General features: G+C 40.5%; 1 protein-coding gene across 2 annotated transcripts in view; it reads right to left on the bottom strand.

Moving 5' to 3' along the window:
* Positions 1 to 15999, bottom strand: part of TUNAR (TCL1 upstream neural differentiation-associated RNA) — a 149593-nt gene extending 133594 nt beyond the window's left edge. Inside the window, exon 1 of one of the 2 annotated variants that reach the window (XM_065750664.1) lies at positions 15681 to 15999. The gene's annotated coding sequence lies outside the window, so the exon portion shown is untranslated. The remainder of the gene's footprint in view (positions 1 to 15680) is intronic. The other variant, XM_065750634.1, reaches the window with a different exon arrangement.
* Positions 16000 to 16969: the final 970 nt, after the last annotated feature.

Below are 16969 nucleotides of genomic sequence, written 5' to 3' on the forward strand. Positions count from 1 at the left end.
AGAAAAACTACAGGAAGAGAGGAAACATTCCCTTTCTGAAGAAAGATCTGGATATTCAGAGACAAATCCTTCAAGGAGGTTACTTTTTGCACATTCAGTAACGACTGTTTCAGTGACAAAAATAATTTGCAGTTATCATAATGCTAGATGTGCAAAATCACCAGGTAGATAAAACAGGAAGAGAAGTTTACACATCCGAAGAAATGCAATTAGTAGGAAATTGTCTGTACTCTGGTATAGTCTTTGCCCACAGATGCTTACAGAGTACTCCTAAAACACTTCCCATTTCAGGCACCATCTCCAGCTAATATCTCATTATGCAGACCCAGTTCTCCTTTCTTTTGTATATATCCTGTCCTATTTCAATGCTTTCATTACTTGGTAGTAATGATTGCCCACAGATATCGTATCACATTTTTCATCAATAGATGAAATGTTAAAGCAAACATCAGATACATCAGAAACATAGAATTTCTTCTGGATATCTACTAAAAGAGGGCAGTGAAGCCCTGACACAGGCTGCCCAGAGAAGCTGGGAAAGTCCCATCCCAGGTTGGATGGAGTCCTGGGCAGCCTGAAACAGTGGGTGGCAAATCTGACTACAGCCATTCTGTGATTTGTGACCAAGCACAGAAACTAAATAACAAACACACACCTTAAGGAAAATGAGGAAAAAAATGTTTCTAGCAGTTCTGTTACTACACATACTAAACATTGGTGATGAAATTCAGTAAGTGTAATCATAGAAACACTTCTGAAAGTGTTTCAAAACATGCTGAAGAATAAAACAAAACTAAGAATAAAATAAAACAAGATGGACAGAAGCCCTAACTTCATCACTAATAGTTAATTGAATTCCATCTTCTGTTTAGCCAGATACAACTTGAATCAAACATGAAGAATGATGAGAATTGCCATGATCATGATCAGAATCGCCATCTTAATATTGAACTAAGATATCAAATTACTAAATATATCCTCCACAACTTCTGTGATTATGAAAAAGTGACTCAATAGTATTTTAGCACACTGCTGTGTGGTGTGGAATGCATTTGCTTCCAGATGTGATTTTAGATGGCCAAGCAGTTTCTTCATAGCTCACACCTGAACTTCAGAGTCTTTGCCCACTACAGCAAGCATTAATCAAATTACAAATCCACTCCTAGGTATGTTCATATCTCAGTCTTATAGAGATCTTTTTTATTGCTGTTTAGTGTAGAGAAATCAAAGGTTTTATGTAACTGTGCTTGATTTTTTCAGAAATAAAGTAGAAGATAAGGTTTTGTTTGCTCTGAAGGATGAGATTTCCCTCTGGATTTGCTGCCCTCTAGATATCTTTCAGTATAAAACTGCTCTGCTTTTTAAATGGATTTTTCAATAATCTGTTTTAGCTAAAGAAGCAATGAGGAGGGAATAAATGAGTACAAGGGCAGGGAAGAGGCATTATTCAAAAGGTTTGTAAAGATGTTTTTCACAAAGATGAATCTTAAGATGATGCCTGTTGTCCAAGGGGAGGGGGTTGGATACAAGTGTCTATAAGGGCATCAAACCAGTGCTAGAGAGCAGTGCAGGGTGGTTGCCGTCACATGACAACATGCTCTATTTCCTGTGCTGATGATGTCACTGCTCTCTATGTACATTTTTCCCCCCACATGCTGTCCTGCAATGTGGATGTAAGAAGACTGAAGTGAAGAGGTAAATTTCTTCCCCAAGACTTCCTCACTCTTTGCCTTTTGGACAATCCAGCTGTGCAAGGCTTTTTGTAGTGATGCTAGTCACTAGGCTGGCAGTGACACTTCAAGGCATTCCAGGTTTATTTTCATTCTCTGCTGCAGAGAAAACCAAACATTTCAGAGATTCTGACAGAGAATTTAGCAAATAATGCATTTCTCACATTTGCAGTCATTGTAATTATTCTGTGTAATTATTCAATGAGATTCTGATATCAACAGAATTTCATTGTAGAAGTTTGCACATGATCATACAGGTACATAGTACCACAATTTTAAGCCAAGAATATCATACAAAACAAAACATCTTTATAATGGATAAACAGCAAATGCTAACAAAATGAGAATTAGGCAAACAGGACAGACTGTGAATAAAAGGTAACAAGATCAAGATTATTTAGTTTGTTCAAGGGCAGTACTGTTTAGAGCACCTACAGCAAGAAGCCCTCTCTAACAATCCCTCAGATGAAAAGATAGAAATTATTCTAGAAATCTGTCTGCTTGGTGTCCTACCCAAGGTTTTTGAGAAGATTTCAGTAAAAATTTAATTATTAAATGAAGAAAAAAGTCACAGTTTAAAAGGAAGAGTAATGTCATGCTTGAACAAGATGGCTCTGGCTCATTTTAACTCTATGATTGTGACTTTTGGGTCTCCCTCACCTCTCAAAAGTAGGTATGGATCTTTCCTAAGAGTAAAGTTCCATTCACAACCCCACTAAACCACTGTTGCAAGAAGAGAGGTGTATAGCAATTAGCATAACACCAAATATAGGTTTTTACTAAATAAAAGTCGTGAGATAAGAGTGGGAAGTGTGTGGTATCAATGTGCAATAGGAAAGTGTGCTAGATAATCTCAATGATGTTCCCATTTCCTGGGAAAGCACGGAGCTGATGATCTTTCAGGGTCCCAACTAACAAGGGCTGCTTTGTGATTCCATCCATAACTAATGTTTGCTTTTTTTTAAATATCTTAACCCATTTCTTTTCAAGTACCTTATGCAATCACAATCTTCTTATTGCATTGATTCCTGAAATTTTGATTCTGCAAGCAAAGTAAATGCTCATTCTCCTCAGGCCATCTAAAGAAAAACAGAATTAGCAACAAAATAAACCTGGCAGGAGTTTTGAGAGAGATCAGTTCTGAGTTCACTCTCAGAATGAGTGATGAGAACTACAAACTGCACAATCCCTTGCTCATATCAGAGACATCACCCAGGGCAACAAACACCAAATCTTCACCCACACATTCTAAACAGCTCTCACATAATTTGATTAAAGATTTTGAAGTGTTTCAAAGGCTTCCTGTGTCAAACTTTTTTGAAAAGTACATTTCCTTCCTCAGCATGATAACAAGTATTCCTACTGACCTTAAAAATGTATTTGTGGTGGCATGCACTAAGGTACATTTCAGTGTCTGCAGCCCCTGAGAACTGACAACTTGACAAAACTATATGTTGGCATTAAGAAGGCACAATTCATCAAGGGAAATCAAGAGGAAAAAAAAAGCAGTTATTAACTCACAAGGTCAATGTAGGATGATCGATATTATTAATTGTTTGCAGATAACTTGAGACATTAGTTTAGCACACTTCAGCAATTATCTAATATTGAATACAGTACTAAATACTGACAGTATTCAATCATGAGTGGTTAAGAAAAGCAGCTCCTAATTCTGCCCACCTTCAATCATGGGTGGTTAAGAAAAGCAGCTCCTAATTCTGCCCACCTTTTTGAATAGAAATTTGGGATTCCTTCAGCATAAAATGTTGCCATCTATCCTTTACTCAGGCTCAGATCAAATGCAGACAGGAATCAGGTAACATTTTGTCTGCTTTGACTTTCACAATATTGGAAACAGGAATCTCAAACTAGCACAGAACATCCTGTCCTGGTAGTACTTTCAACCTTAACACAAAGTGGAAATATCCAAGTCCACACTGACAGCCTATTACCAAGAGATTCCAGCATGATCTTATATGAGTTGGAGTAGGAATTGATAAATACACAAGCATGCAGATAGTGAGCAGCGGGTGGAAAGGACACACCTGTTTACGCTGCACATGGCACAGATACCCCTACCTAGAATCCTAACAATTATTCATGAAATAATCCCCTTTGAGTTCCCTAGCATTATCACATATCCAGCCCAAAAATCCAGCATTACACATCTGTTTGATAGCAGTTCTAAATCCTATGTTTTTGAACTGAGATGGAGATAAACTGAGTTCTAAAATGCATTTGCCTTCTCCCATAGTATTATAGCAACCGATATATTATTCCTGTCCTGCTGCCATGCCTTCAGCTCTTTTCAGACTAATTCATCTGATCTGAACACTTTGAATCCTGGGTGCTGTCTTTGGATAAATGCTGCAATATGGCTGTACAACACTCTGTTTTAGATGCTGCTGGGTGCACCAGCAGCAGGCAAATCCCAAAGGTAAGTTTGAGGACATTTGCAAAATTCTAAAATACCTAATGCCTTTTAAAGTCATTGACCTGAATGGATAGACATTCACTGTTCTCACCAAAACCAGTGGGAAGAAAGGATAAACACTACATGGTTGTTAGTCAGGACATTCACTGCTTGCCTGGAGAGGGCTCATTTGCTATGGTGACAAGCAGAGAATCAGAAACCTGAACAGAATGAAGTCTTATTTTTCTATCAGACTGGAATCTCGGGTGGATATTAATATTTATAAATTCAAAGGCTGCCACTGGTCCAAAACTAAATTTCAGGCATTTCTCCAAACCAAACCTTTGGTCATGAGCCTTCCTATCCACACTAAGCATTTATGTAATTAAGAAATTTTTTTCCCCTAATGAAAGTTTAAGAAAAAAATTCCATCAAAATACCTCTATCAAATGAGCTGGAAAAGTACAGAGGAGACTTGCAATGTTCAGTGAAAGCCCAGAGGCCACAGCCCTTCCTAGCTTACATAAGTGAAGGACAAGCAGTATCTTCTGAATAGAAGAGTTTACTCTCCTGTTATGATCCAAACTAATAATGAAGATGAGTTCACTTGTCAAAAGCATTGTTCCAAAAGAGGGATTACATTTTTAGTGACAGAGCTGGCCATCCTCTGTGTGCACAAGACCACAGTTCTCTTCAGTTCCACTGCCAGCATCAGCTATTCTTCCCATCAGCCCCAAAAGAGTGAAACCTCCCCCCCAGCCAGCTGTGCCCATAAGGAACCCGCAGCTGATGGATGAGGCTGCCTGAGCTTTGTGCTGATGTCAGAATGCAGTGACAGCACCCGGAAGAGGGAGGTAAAATCACCTCAAAGAATTGCAAGAAGTGGAAGTGGATGTGAAGGAAGAGGTGCTTTGCTTCCAGGCAGCTTCAATCTAATTCTGCCTACAGAAACCTGCAAGAGATTTTAGTACTAGTTTAAAAAACAAGAAGATGCACTGAGGGCTGAGCCGAGGACAGCACAGACATGGAGGGTCAGAAGGAAAACCACCAGGATGAGTTCATCAGAAATATCAAGATGTGACCAGGTCATGCAACACAACCAAGTTTCATAGATTTTCTCCCCCTTGCTTCCTGATGCCAAAGTGTCAGTGTTATCATCCCTCTGCATGCTTACCTTAATCATTTGCTTCAGGATGGAACATGTTCCCACAAACAAAATAAGGCCAGCACAGTCCATGCCATAGCACACACCTGTTCCGCACCAGGACTGTCACACACCACAGACACTAATGTCACAGCTCAAGGCAGTGTGGACCCAGGGGCACTCAGAGATCCACTTTCACTACCCCCCTGTAACTTCCTTTTTACTGCTTAAGCAACAGTAGCATGTGTTTCACTAACTATAATGATGATAATTTTCTTGCAGTGTGTCCTCTCAGTATAAAAAAAAGGAAAATAAAACTTCAAACACTTTTGCCTTCAAGATTCCAATAATCTGAGAAAGTGAAACAAACTGAAAATTGAAAATACCTGCAAGAATTAAACATGTTTCTGTGTTTCAAGGCAAAAATCAAAGCTATAATCTGTCTGTTTTCATGAGCAGAACTTGCTCTCTCTAAATCTCAGGGCCATGGAAACATTGTTCAACTCATTACAATTTAATGTAATAAATTCGTGCCACAGTACACTGAAGAATTGATATCAATTGGACATAGGAAGGAAGACACCTTAAAAATCTGGAAGAACTAAATGAAAGGCTAAATAAGCTGGTGGGATCAACATGTGTACTAACATCTAATAACACTCAGAACTAAAAAAAAATTTAAAAAAATAAAAAATAAGGTCATCCTCAAACAGAAGGTAGGAATTAAACAGTGGAAAACTTCTTAATATTCAAGAGAATATTAAAAAACTCACTTAGCAGAGCTGCACAATGAGTCCAGAGGAAGGTCATCAAGACTGCAAGGGATGTCAAAGCCCACCAGGAAAGCACTCAGTGGGTATGATGATGGGACAAAGAACAGGGTCCCTGCAGTTGGTGCCCTCACTAACTACTGTGAGGTTATTTCCAACAACTTAGCAGCTCTCCAGAACAACAGGAAGTGATGGCAGAATGTATTTGCACAGAACAAGCCTCATCAACAGCTTTAGTGGACAGCACTCCTGACTGTAATGAAAGCGTAGGGAAAAACCTGCCCCAATGACTACCTAGTTTAGTGTGCATGCAGAACAACTGCAGACAAGCCTTGTCTTACTAACAGAGCTGCAAACAAGGAATCTGGACTCAGTTCTTGATTTTGCCAGAGAGATGCTGTAGGAATTGACTACTGGTGTTGGACTTAAAGAACCTGGCATCATATTGTTGTGATGACCTTCTTTTCATTGCAAAATGTGGGATTAACTTGGACCTTTATAAACAAGGCACAACTGGAACATAAACAGCAAGTTGATAGCAGTACATTGCTCAGTTTCCCTAGAAGCCTGTATAGACATACTTGCTCCTCTACGTGGATCTAAGTGCAGAATAGTGACTATCAAGAAGCTGCTGGCTGCCAGGATCTGCTTAGCTCATTCATCCCAATAGCTCTATGCATGCTACTCGATAATGTACATTTTCCTACATACATGTAAATCAGGAATAAATTACTGGGATCAGCTTAAAGTTTAGGCATTCTCATGGGCTACATACAGACAAAAAGCTAAACTCAAACCTGAAGGTTACATTCTGATCAATTATGGAAGCAAAATAATATTGCTTAATGACGTAGCAAGTTGATACCATCACTATCTCAGAAGAGCCATCATCCCACACTAGTGTGAACTGGATTCTCATTAGTACAAACAAAATTAATCCCACTGGAGTTAACTCAGTTTACAGCTGTTGAGTATTAACATATTTGCTACTATAACTTCCCCACGTCCCCAGAGCAATCAGTGAATTGTGGATTTATGCAGTACTTGTAGCAATTTTCAGTCATTTATTGTCTTTGTGCTTTCTCAGTTGTCCCAGTTTTTCCATTCCCAACTCTTTTCAAAACTTTGACCATACAATTCACTTAAGCTTCTAAATCAGAAGAGTCTATAAAGAGCATTGGGTCAGACAGCTGTAATTTGAAAACATCATTACTCCTACGCTAAACTTCCTCAGTCAATCCCACAGCAGCCCTCATGGTCTGTACATCTTCCAGACCAACTTTAGTGGGATTTTGATTTTTCAGAAGGAAGGAAGGCAAGAGAAAGAGATACCACCAGTGAAGACTGGAGTTGTCCAGAGGATTAGAGCAGAGGAGTACTCTCATTTCCAGAAACAGGTTTTTTTGTGCTATAAAGTCATGAAGTCTTATCTGGAGAAGGAAAAAAAAGTAAGCCTTTATTATATGCTTAGCATGGTTCCAACTATAAGTCAATTCCATTTTGCAAAGATAGAAATTCGTTAGATGCTCTTGAGGATCAGAATATCATTAATGAATCTCCCACACTGTCTGCACAATCCTTTTCTGAAGAAAGCCATTTCTGGATCAGTTGAGTTAAAAAGATTACATTTTAATAAGAGAAGGGGTACTGCTCTTTTTCTTTTAGCCACCTAAAATTTAAACAGCTAATATGATTAGAGTCTCTTTGTAACCAGTCTGATGAAGGGCACTTCCTGAAGACAAACCATTTCATCCTATAGCATGTATTAAAAATAGCCTGAATACATTGCCCTCTGGAGCTGCTTATCTAGATATTTATCTCTAGACTAGATCCATATCTTTACCCATAAAGGACTGGATAATTTATAGGTGAAGATATCTTCATCCAGGTGTCTATGTGTATGGGGATTGCTGAGTTATGACTTGAATCACTGAGCACCTGAAGGAAAGATTCAGTCAGCCCTGGAGCACAGATGAGGGCAATTCATCTGTGCAACTGGAAGCGATGCAGCCAGGCTCAACACTTTTTAGACCTCATTTAAGGGTCAGCCACTGAGGAAGGATCTCTTGTTGAAGATCCCTCCTTTTGGAGTTATTTCACTGTGAACCTAAAGATGGGTGAGCATTCATTTTTCCTTCCTTTTGCAACATCTCCTTGTTTGCACTGGTTCTTTTGCCTTTACACGAGTGATGAGTTGAGATTCCCACTGCTCAAAGACTTCACCAATACAACATAGAAGACAATTGAAAGCAATTCAACTTTCTGTCAAGCAGATATGTAGGCTAGACTGACAACAGGAGCCCTGTGCCAAAACTGCAACACTCTACAGAAGTAAAACTTACTCCACAGTATTCCAAACAGCACCAAGCAGCTGTGCTTAAGCAAATGAACTGAGCCCTCATGCCTGCACACCTCTTTGGACACCCATGGATGTACTGACCAATCATAACTGACTATGATCAAAACAGGGACAGCTGTTCCCCACAGACACCTCCATACAAATCAATGTTTGTTAAACTATCATGTTAAAGTCATCACACAGAAGACCATTGCCAGTTGCAACATAGATGTTCAACAACAAAGATCACCCCACCACAAACTGCTTTCCCAAGGAGGGTGCAGAGACAGCAGAAGCAAATCAAATATCCCTGATTACTCATAACAACTGCTTAGTGGACAAAACAGGGTCAAGGACAAACCCTACTCATGCATCTTGACTACAGCCCAACCTGAGCTGCTGTAAAACATCATGGTCTCCTGAACTGCTTGCTCTCTCCTAATTACAAGCAGGAAAAAAAAACGAAGTGTACTCGAATTTCAAAGCATTGGCTTGCATTGTTATGGTAATAAGAGTAATACATATTTGTTTAGCAGCAGTGGGACATATCATCCAAAGAAGCAGCACAGTTTGAAAAACAGTAGATCATTTCCTTAACAGCTACTCAAAACTTCAGATAGTTTCAGCTACATTTCACTATGGTAAACCAAATACTACTTAGGGTTCAAAGCCATTCTCTTTCAATTGTCTATTGTAGAGAAATACAAGGAGACATTTAAAATAGGAGTGCATGTAAGGGTTCTTCAATCTCTTGAGCCAATCTAAAGTTCACTGAGTGAATCACTGAGCTGCAAGCCAACTAATAGGAGGAGAAAATCAACTCTGAGAAACCAATTACAGTTCTATATCTCCACCCTCCAGGATTTGATTTCAAAGTCAAGTAAGTCCCCCAAAGCCTCCAGGACTTGCTGGAACTGCTTTACATACCAGAACAGGGCAAGAAGATCAAAGTGGAAATATCCAGACTGAAAAAGCAAGATGGCCAGTGAGAAGGTGAAAATGAACAGAATACTAACCTAACTACTGACACCATGAAATAAGGATTTGCCTACTTAATATTCAAACTAGTAAGTTCCTGCCACCCACTCAGAATATTAGTTTACAATTCTTAGGATGCTTCAGTGCTCCATCATGCATTGTCTACGATCAACACCAAAAAAATATTGTCAAATAATGATTTGCATAAGGGTGTTGAGATGCCTGCTAGATGTCCTATTTGGGATCTGTATTATTTCACATCAAACTTGGACAGTTCTTTGTGGAGTTTAGCTTGCTTTAAATTGGCAAGGATTTTAAACAGTAAAGTTTCAGTATTTTTAATCCCTAAAGTCATTAAAGTAAGAGGATCCCTGTAAAATGGGAGAACCACCATTCCATCCATGCCAGAATTACTGTGTAAACCACTGTGGCCTTTAGCCTGGCTTTAGAAACCCTAGGCCTGATTTTCAAATCAACCAAGCACCTACAGTTTCAGCTGAAATCAGCAATTCTGGAAATCAGACTGACCATGCAAAATAATGCATCTCTTAGGAATAATAAAAAAATGCTTCAGTTTCCCTTCAACTTTGGCATCATGAAGTAGAAAAACTAGACTAAATATCCAGAACAGTTTTTCCCAGATAAGACATTTCACTCTCACAGTCCAGACCTTTTTGGAAGGTAAAACAAAAAAAAAAGCAATCTGTCCACCAGCTCAAAGTCCCAACCTTCAGCTACGGGTATGAGGAAGGCAGGAAACCACCAGCTGCATAGTTACCATTTGCCATATTCAGACAAGTATGATCACAAAACATACAAGAGATTTTGTACCAGCAGGAGCCAAGCTGAATATTTACAACTTTGACAACTTGAGTTCAGATTATGCTACCGATGAAACAAACACAAAGGCCTTCCCAAACCCGTGCCTATAATCATTGCTTCCCACTCCATAGCCCTTCTATTAAGGAAAAAATTTTACTCATCAAGACATGGAAAAACAGCTGAGTATTCCTCAGTCAACAATGGTTCCAATGCTTTATTGTGTTAACTCAGACCAGAGGAGCTTTGGCTGTGGGAAAAGATGTCAGAGCTGCCCTCTGTTCTGCTGATGCAGAGGAAACAATCACTGTGTTGGTCTGAGATTCAGGCATGGAAACCATCCCTAGAGAAGCATTTTTGATGTAGGTATTTGTGTACAAGCAGCACATAATACCTATAAGGTCTTAGTTCTCTTGCACTCACAACAGTTACAGGTGCTTTCAGAAGAGGAAAGGTGGGGGCACAAACCTAAAAAGCCTGAAGGATTAGCAATCTGGAGAAAACTCACAAGCCTATACCTTTCCAAACTGTCTTTCCAAGCAGCTGAATTACTATGACAACATAAGCCATCATCATGTGCTAATAGAGGGGAGACCTTTCCCATGGAGGAGCACTGAGACAGCTGAGCAGCAGGACCCTGGGGACTCAGTAAGCAGAGTATCAGAATGAGGCAGCTCTACCCTGCACTGCCACGGCCAGACTAAGTTAGCATCTAAATTAGCTGATTTGAAAGGTGCTCTGGATACATACACACCATCTTTTCCTCCTTTCTTTGACTCTGCACAGAAACTTTAAATGCAAGTGTGAAACAGATTTCTTAAAGTCTATGATCTCATTTATCATCCATAATATAGCTCTTCTCCTGGCATCTTGTGGCTGATGCTGCTCCTGCTCCCTACAAACACCCAGTGAAGCACTAGAAATGCTGAGACTGGAACCTACTGATGTGAAAATAATTGTACAGAACAGGGCAGAGAAAGGCAGCAGGGCTATTTCAGAAGCCTGTAAATCTTTGTGTTTTTCTTTTTTTAGTTCTATCTTTTAGCATTACTACAAATCAGCATTTCCCAATCAGCAGAGTACAATGTATGTGGCAACATATAGACTTCTAAAGCAAGATATTGGATCCTATGCCTACTAATTATCAGTGCTGGCCTAATTGACTAGTTCTGTACCAAAAATCATACAACTGTGAGCTGGCTGGCAGTGCTGTGAGGGCTGGAACCTCACACATCCTGGGAGGAAGATAAGAAGGGAGGTGATCTTTGGATACAGGGAAATAGGAATGAGAAGAAACATTAGGAGAATTTGCCAAGGGAAAACAAAAAGGAATAAGAAGCAGTAAAAAGAAATAAATAGAAATAAGAAGCCCTGAGACACACACAAAAAAAACCCCACACTGGCTGAAGTTGTGGGAAACTGCAGGATTTTGTACTAATAGTTTAAAAGAGAGGCATTCCACAACATCCTAAAGAAGAAGCAGATTTCTATTCTACAGAAAGAGGCTTGCTTTCCTCTGACTTAGAGATTTCTTTCCCCCTCCAGATAACATGAGCACTTTCCACACATCACTGGTAGTGTGGAAGCAGGACACATTTGCAGCAGCAGCACATGGAAGGAAAGAATACAGCAAGGCCAGAGATAATCACAACTTGCATAAAATTAAGACAAAAAAAATAAACACTAGCACACAGTTAAGGTATAAATTCTGATGACATTCTTAACTCAGGTCACCCCAAGCATTCCCTGTATACATGCAGGAATGTTGTTACAAGGTGTTGATATTAAAACTACTCATTTCATGACTGAAATTTTGGAGATGTTAATACATTCCCTTTTACAACCCGAGGGGTTATTCCTTGCCATATTCCTTTTACACAGGAAAATCATGATATATTAAAAAACTATATATTTCTAACAAGTGCCTCTGACATAGGTGAAGGGGAATAAAAAGCCAGACCCAGGCTGGAATGAATAACATATTGGAGCATCCCCTTCATCTGCTTTGCTGACAGTTTTCTTTCCCCCTGCATACATCCAGCTCAGAAAAGCTGTACTGGTACTATCCACAGGAAGCGTCCCATACACCATGGCTGCCCAGTTTGTGGGTTTTCATCCTCAACTGCTGAGATGTCCTGCAGAGCTACCACAGCACCCACACTGGATCTCAATGCTTTTTCAGCTCCCCAAAGAAAGTCTTTGCACCTCAGCTTTCTTACCAATATTCACCTTTTCTGACCCCAACCCTAACTTAAGTTACCAGCAGAGCTTTGCATCTTCCTCGGAAACTTGAAATGGACAACACTCTCATTCTTGGTTTCTTACCTCTCTAGGCAGCTGGAAGTGAGTCTTGCTGTGACCTGGATAGGATTACACCAACCCAGAGAAGTAATGCCACAGGTCAGATGCAGCACGAGAGTGACAAGTAGGGTCATGCCTTTGTGGAAAATTCAGCTCAGCCTGGTCCCATCAGCCAAGACCTATGCAGTAAGCTCCCTCCTCTTTGCTTCACAGTATCCTACACAGGTCAAAGGTACTTTGATGTTCAGCTAAATTAGAGCAATTGCTTCTTTTTGTCCATAACTCAATTAGACCGGCTGGAATAATAGGTGAGATATAATTGCTACAATCTTAAGAGTAATGTTTCTGCAACTTACACGTTACTGTCTTCCCTTCTCTTTTAAATTATCTGTGGATTTTTCCCCCCCCCCACTAATTTCCATTCCCTTTCCAACCAGTTTGTAAAGCAGAAACATATGGCTGGGTAAGCAGTATGCTTCCACAGGCCATCTCAGTCCTGTTTTTAAATTACAGATGTAATTGTTATCTCCCATTTCTCCAACAGAATAGCTATTTTTAATTACAAAAAGCAAATTTTTGCTGCAGTTCAGCTATCTCATACTGAGTTCCTCAGAACTCTTTAAAGTATCATCTGGAGATGGTGACGTTCTGATTTTTAAATTATTGATTTCTTCCAGCTCTTCTTCTAACACATCTTGATTACTAGAAAAGAGCAAGTCCCAGTAGGTACAGCTCTAATATTCTCTGTGCTGAAGACTTACTCAAAGAAATCATTTAGATTCTCAGCAATGTCTTTATCTCCTTTAATTTCCAGCTTTAATCTTCAGTGATACAGTTTCTGAACTATCAATTATCATTTGACAGAATATGAACAAACCTAAAGCCTTTTTATTTAATCCCTTTAGTTATTAGTAATCTACAACATTCCCTTTTAATTCTCTCTCACATATAGTTCTTACACTAATTAATGCACCAATGTATAAGAAAGCTATCTTTACATTTCCAAACTCAGAAGGATTTCCTTTTGATTCAAAAAAGGCAAAAAAACACAACCCAACAAATCTCAAGGTTGCCATTCAGTTGTACTTGTTTACTCTTTTCTTGCCTAAATTATTTAGGTTAGCTACATATACTCTCTCCAGATTCTATTGTCATGGATTGAACTGAAGAATTATATCTTTGTAGAATTTTCTTCCTGTATTTCTCCCCCAGGAGCTTGCTTGACTAGCCTTATATTACTGAAATCTGGTTGCTCAGAAGTTCAGATTTTTCCATAGCTTCCTGTGCTTTATCTCTCACCAAACTATAGGACTATATTAACACAGCTTCACACAATCTTTACCTTGAATTCCTTCCTGCACATTGCTTAGGATCAAGAACAACAATAATCAGGATGCTGGCTCATAAAAACGGTAATGTTAATCTGAAATCCCATACTGCATTGATTCCAATTCAGGATGAATAGACGGGGACCTACACCTTGTTTAGACTTTTCAAAAGCAGAAGTCAGGCAGCAGGTAGCAGACTTGGAGCACATCACCTATACCAGCAGCAACATGCTGGTGGAAACTGCCTTACTTGTATTTGGGCATAGCAAAGCTGCACACAAGGGAGGCCCAGCCAACACAGGCCATCTTGCAGGAAGCACCCAGACACCTATTAGGGGTGACAACTGTCGAGAAAGAACAGGGCACACACTCCCTCTTGTTGGAGCATAGTTTCTAGCTCAGGAGGAATGGCAGTGTTTGGGGTTGAAGCACTATAGCTTGATGACTTGCTGTCTTAGAGGAGAGAGGTCACCCAGGTTTGACTCACCATACTGATCCTCAGTGCTTTATTTTATCCAAGAGACTTCAGTGCAAATGTAGAACCCCTAAAGCAACATTTGCTACAGCACAGTGCCTGCCCAGACACCCCTTTCATATACAGGAAGAGTTTATTTTTCCTGAAACAAATGCACAGGACTGTATTGACTGAGGTCCTAGATCTTCTGCTCACAGCCCATAATCCTGGGTGTGGCAGGGGCCAGGCCTCATTCCCCAAACAGAACATAGCTTTTCAGCAGGACTAGCTGAATCATACCTCACATCCCTGCAAGGTGTAAAGGTGTCCAGACAGGCTTGCTTCAGGCTATATTTCATTCTGTTTTGCTTATTACTAAGTAGGTAGAAGCTTTTTTTTAGTTTCCCTTTGGCTTCCTCTTACTCATTACCACTAGACAGCAGAGCTGCCCCACCATCCCTGCCCAGCTTTACCACTGTGAGCTGCCAGGTGATTACTGAGTCAGGAAGAGACCCCAGAATGTATCACAAGAGTTTTAAATCATTTATTGGCAACAAATAACTGGGAAGAAAAAGGAAAAGTTTACCTCCGGCCATGAGAGAAAAAAAGCCAAAAAAACCCAGCTAGAGTTAACACCACTGTCAAAGCTAAACACTGATTTATTGTTAACTATTCAGGAAGGGAAGACACACAGCACATTAAGTGTAACCTGGCACCATGGACTGGCCCCAGCAGGTCTGCAAGCAGGAGCTCTGATGTCCGGCACCCACAGTGCCCTCCTGACCCACCACACACTCCCTGCAGCCACAGGGCAGCAGGAGTGAGCATGTCAAGCTTCAGAGGAAGGATGCACCTTATCTATCCAGATCCTGTAAGCCATCCCAATAGCTGCAGCAGTCTCTGCTGCCTGCCTCCGCCTGAGTGCATAGAGATCTAATTTGGTAGTGCAAGCTCAGATATAAAAGTGGTAAAAGGCTAGGTGGATTTATATCAAATAAAACCTCACTCACCAGATACGTACACTTAGAGATGTTAAGTCCTCTGGCAACTGAAGAAAAAGGCTGTTAAGAACTTTTCTGTTTCCCATTCTACCAAGGCCCACCTGAGCCACTGGCAGCTCAGATCTGGCTACTTCTGGTCTTTTCCACCTCAATTCAAAGCCCCTTAACCCAACAGAAAGATGGCAAATCAACAGAAAACTCCACTGCAGCCACTTGACCTCTGACCACTAAGACACTATGTTCCAAACCACATCCAGATTCCCTCTTCCCACCTCAGCAGATTGAGATAAGGGTATCCCTGAGCAGCACCTTTTCCCCTTCTGCACTGCATATCCCAGGGGTCATTAGCCCAATAGCACCATGTGGTGCAACTCAGACCCTCACCAACAAGGAGCCATCCTTACCTCTGAGACACGTGTCAGCAGCGGACAGGCTGTCCTGGTGAGGAGGCCACAGAGCCCAGTGCACAGCCGTGCTGCTCCCAGCCCTGGCAGCAATGGAGCTGGCACCCAGCAGATGCTTGGATTGGGCACAGTGCGTCCCAGGCTCCAATCAGGGCAATCAGCTGCAAAGCTTCTCCTTGCTCAGCTTCAGCATCGCTCCAGCTTCACAGTCCAGGGAAAAACACCTCTTACGAGCACCAGCGTCATTTCAGGCAGGGGAGTAGGATCACCAGACTGGAAATCGCATTACAGATCAGATAGGAATGCACTCCGAGCTCAACATCGTCACATTCTTCTCCCCAAAGGAAGTGGGAACCCCAAAGAAGAGCATACAACACAAAGGGAAATCAGGGAGGGCTGCGTTCGGGGATGCCTCTGGGTCAGCACTGCATCTATCTCCGGTTCAAGAGCACCATCTCCTGGGTGGTTCAGCAGCAGGATCCAGCCCAGAGACAGGCTCTGAGTGCAGCATGCTGCAGCAGAGACCAGAAACACTGACTTAACATAGGACTGCTATTCAGAAGGGAGTTCTTGGCTGACAGGTAGTATTTAAAGGATATACATTGTAGAATGGACTCCACATGAGAGCTCGAAAATGCTTGTTCATAACACCCTTTAAAAACACATTTCACTCACAGGTTCATGGGCTTAAGATATGAGAAAGTTTTGGAGTCTCTCCTCTAGCATTTATAGTATGCCTAGCAAATCACTTATCTGTTTCAGCTTACTGTAGTCTGTAAAACAAATATTTGGGTGCTCTGTTTTGTGGTTTTGAAGATAAATTGTATGCAAAATCCTTTGGACCTTGACAAACAGGCTTGTACATCAAGAAGGAAGTGCAATTTAATGTTTCTCCTAAATTCAATACCACAAAGCCCTATCGATTCATCTTACTATTAAATGCAAAGTAAAATTTCACAGGAGCTCATCTTTAAACAATGTTAAACCAACTCCCTGTGGAAGCTTTACATTAGGAAAAACAGCAGAGAGCTATGGAAACACATACACAAATGCAGGTTTCGCATTGTATATGCATAGGAGCACTTTCATTGCTTTGCATGTAGAATGGTTGCAACTGAAAAAAGCTACCATTTCTCCATCACTTGTTAGGATTAACCTATTAATAAAGATATTACAGAAAGAATGCTGGATTTGGCCCTTGATTTCTTCTGAGGCTATAAAAACCATTATCACCTACACATTTTTAAGTTAAATAAATACTTCAGAAGTTATAGTTTTTTAATAGCTTG

Source organism: Cyrtonyx montezumae, unplaced genomic scaffold (genome assembly GCF_038088225.1).
Source record: "Cyrtonyx montezumae isolate F1298 unplaced genomic scaffold, pur_monq_1.0 scaffold_10, whole genome shotgun sequence".
In the NCBI taxonomy this organism is placed as follows: domain Eukaryota; kingdom Metazoa; phylum Chordata; class Aves; order Galliformes; family Odontophoridae; genus Cyrtonyx; species Cyrtonyx montezumae.